The sequence below is a fragment of the Schistocerca americana genome, chromosome X (assembly GCF_021461395.2).
Source record: "Schistocerca americana isolate TAMUIC-IGC-003095 chromosome X, iqSchAmer2.1, whole genome shotgun sequence".
NCBI classification, from domain to species: Eukaryota; Metazoa; Arthropoda; class Insecta; order Orthoptera; family Acrididae; genus Schistocerca; species Schistocerca americana.
The window spans coordinates 665,879,724-665,883,560 of record NC_060130.1 but is presented as its reverse complement, the minus strand read 5'-3'; the positions used below and the strand labels follow the sequence as shown (position 1 = coordinate 665,883,560).

General features: G+C 34.7%; 1 non-coding gene across 1 annotated transcript; it reads left to right on the top strand.

The window, feature by feature from the left end:
- Window positions 1-3,133: 3,133 nt before the first annotated feature.
- Trnal-caa lies at window positions 3,134-3,208 on the top strand. The gene has a single exon. It is a non-coding gene; the product is annotated as a tRNA-Leu (tRNA).
- The last annotated feature ends 629 nt before the right edge of the window (window positions 3,209-3,837 follow it).

Here is a 3,837-nt window from a genome sequence, read left to right as displayed (position 1 = left end):
ATTATTTATATTAACACATTTAACATTTTTAAAACGTCTACAGATTTTGGCAAACTGATAGTTGGCTTTTTGTATTTCTGTATTTACACATGATTGGTTATCCAGATCATGCCGATGTGGTGTATTCACGATTATCACGTTTGTATGCGTGAGGTTCTTCAGACACTGTTTAAGATAACGTGTAGCATTTGCAGTTTCATTTTTATATACATCGTTTGAACCTCCGATGAGTATTACACAGTCTTTATCATGTAGATTTTTAACCTCTCTAGATTCAGTCGTTTTTATTATTTCCGCTAGTGGGGTTCCCGGTTTTACTATGCTACACAAACTTCTATTAGTTTTCTCTTTAATTTTCTTTGCGAGTCCACGGCCATGACTATCTGATACAGCAGAGGAAGATATTACGCTCACAGTTTTATTGTAACTGTGTGAATAACCTTTCTGGGAATTCAGAATTGTAGAATTAGATTGGCATGAGTTTGTGGGTAAATTTTTGGGGGACTGTTAATGAACCACTACTTATTATTGGAATGCATTTACACATTATACATTTTTTTTTACCTTTCTGCAGCTGGAATCTGTTTCAGATCTCCATATTTTACAGATGTAAAGATTAGATTAGATTCTGTTCTTGTTCCATAGACTCAAAGATGAGATGATTCTCATGGGTGTGGAACATGGCAGAAAGTATAACATAATAAACATAGATGCATTACAGTAAACTGGAACTGCTAATATTTACAGAATTAATACACTGTCAGAATGAAACACAATTATGCACTTATAATAAATTTATCATACACAAAATACCTAAGTTTGACTGTCATGACCAAGTGATGTCAAAACTGAAATCTAACAGGTATTTTTACTTAAGCTGGTCTAACAGTCCCTGTTAAGATATTCATCTATGGAGTAGAAGGAGTTGCCCACAAAAAGTCTTGCAAACTCTGTTTAAACTGTGCTTTATCTGAAACAAAGTTTTTAATGGTTGCTGGCAATTTATTGAAAATGTGCGTTCCTGAATATTGGGCCCCTTTTTGGACCAAGGTAAGTGATTTTAGGTATTTATGTAGATTGTTCTTGTTCCTAGTATGCATACTATGTCTTAAGCTATTGGTTGGAAAGAAAGACATATTATTTGCAACAAATTTCATTAAGGAATAAATATACAGAGAAGCAGGTATTTATGTAGATTGTTCTTGTCCCTAGTATGGATACTATGTCTTAAGCTATTGGTTGGAAAGAAAGACATATTATTTGCAACAAATTTCATTAAGGAATAAATATACAGAGAAGCAGTTGTTAGAATACTCAGTTCCTTCAATAGGTTTCAACATGATGTTCTTGAATTTACACCACAAATGAGTCTTACTGCACGCTTTTGCACCCTAAAAACTTTTGTTCGGTTTAATGAGTTATCTGAACATATGATCCCATATGACATAATAGAATGAAATTAAGCAAAGTATGCAAGTTTTTTCTATATTTATATCTCCTGTATCTGACATCATTCACATTGCAGATGCAGACTTGTTTAGGCACTTCAGCAATTCTGCAGTATGCCCTTCTCAATGGAATTTTTTATTGAGTTGTGATCCCAGAAATTTAACACTGTCAACCTCTTCTATTGGCATGTCTTCATATGTTATACACATGTTGAAAGGAAATCTCTTACTTATTCTGAACTGTATATAGTGGGTCTTTCCAAACTTTAATGACAGTGAATTAGCTTTAAACCATTTATTATTGTCAGTGAAAATTTAATTAGCAGCCATTTCTAAATCTCTACTTGACTTGCTTTATTATTGCAACAAACAAACCAAACTTAGCATCTGGCAATGTAACAGATAAGAGGTCATTAATGTATACAAGAAAAGCAATGAACCCAATATGGAACCTTGAGGAATGCCACATGTTATTAATTTCCTATCAGCTGAAGACTGATTGCTGATTCCACAGATATTTCAAAATGATACCATTTGTTTCCTGTTAATTAGGTAAGACTCGAACCATTTTGCAGCACTGCCAGTGATACCATAAAGTTCTAAAGAACAACAGAAGTATTTCACATGCTCTAGATACCATATCTGCCATTGTAGATAGAGTAAAATCAACAATGCTGTGCAGCTTCTGCAATAAACACATTTAACTTCATGAATGTATTAAAGGTTCTCAACTTATGAAGAATTCAGTTTGTTGATGAGTGTTTATAGACATATCAACAGACATGTTATTTTTGTTACTGTTAGTGAGACTATGTTTAATTCTCATTGTGCAAATAATTTGGTTCCATTGTACTTACATAATTAACTATGTGTATCTCCAATAACTACAGCCTCTAAATAGCATGGATTTGCTGTGACTGAATGTTTGAATATCCCACTTTTTGCACAAACTACTTTCTCATGAGATCATTCACAATTTGCACTCACATGTTAAGCAATTGAACAAGACCAGGTTGTACTATATTTTGTGTTTCAGTTATTTGTCTTGTATTTTTTCACAGAGTCAAAAGCCTCCATAAAAAGTGATGTGCTTATCTCCTTAAGGAAGACGAGAGTTCAAATTTCAGCCCATAAAAATAATAAAATAAAAATCCATTCAGATTTAGGCTTTATCTGGTTTTCCTGAATGGTGTAAGGCAAGTACTCAATGTCTAATGTTCTAATTGTTGACAAGATGTTAGTTAAACTGTAGTTTATTTTTTATATACACTTGCATTCCCACATTACTGACAATAACAGAATCATGTACCCTGCTAGTAATAACATTTCACAGTTTCAGTGTCTATTGTGAGCTAGCTAATGATTGTTGTGCTGTCTATTACAGTCTTTTGCCACAAACAAAATATCAAGTCTTGTCTATCACTGCAGTCTTTATTCATTATTGGAACTTCTGAACATCCAGAAAGTTCAATGATAAACCTTATGGATGATTAACAGCAAGTGTTTCAGAAGTGGCTGGAGTAATCTATCAGCAATTGTGCTATTTGTAGTGACAAGTACCAAGCAGCAGGAGTGTTCCAGAATGAGATTTTCACTCTGCAGTGGAGTGTGTGCTGATGCGAAGTTTGGAAAGTAGGAGATGAGGTACTGGCGGAAGTAAAGCTGTGAGGACGGGGTGTGAGTCGTGCTTGGGTAGCTCAGTTGGTAGAGCACTTGCCCGCAAAAGGCAAAGGTCCCGAGTTCGAGTCTCGGTCCGGCACACAGTTTTAATCTGCCAGGAAGTTCAGCAGGAGTGTTCTTAGATCTCTTCAAACCTTCCTCGTTCTGTATCATGTTGTACTTTTATGGAAACCTGTAAACATTTGTGTCACTGAAAAAAAATATTGCTTCATAGAAAAACATTTAGAGGATGGAAAGTAGTGCTCAGAAAATTATGTATAATATTGGACAGGTAACAGAAAGAAATAGGTACAGGATAAGAATCACACTATATGATGTACTTCAGTTAACTGTGGGAGTAGTGAACAAACAATTCACTGTGTCATGAAACAACTTTGTCTATATGTAAGTACTTGGATGTATACATGGATTATAACACAAATGGTAGCAGTAAGTTAACCATGAGTTGCAAGAAAGAGATCTTTATATTACTTAAGATGACTGGCTCCTCATGTATATACCCCAGTGGTAGGAATTGGATTTTGTGTAGTGTATTTTGTCCTGTCATGTGTAGTTGTGCTGTAGGGTGGTAAATGCCATAATAGTATATCTTACAGAGATCCACTGTTGCTGATGTCAATTTGTAAGCAAAAAATACTTGGCACAAAACAGCTTTTCTTGTGGTCAGCAGAAGACTGATGTTTCCAGCAAATGGTCCAACAGTCAAGTT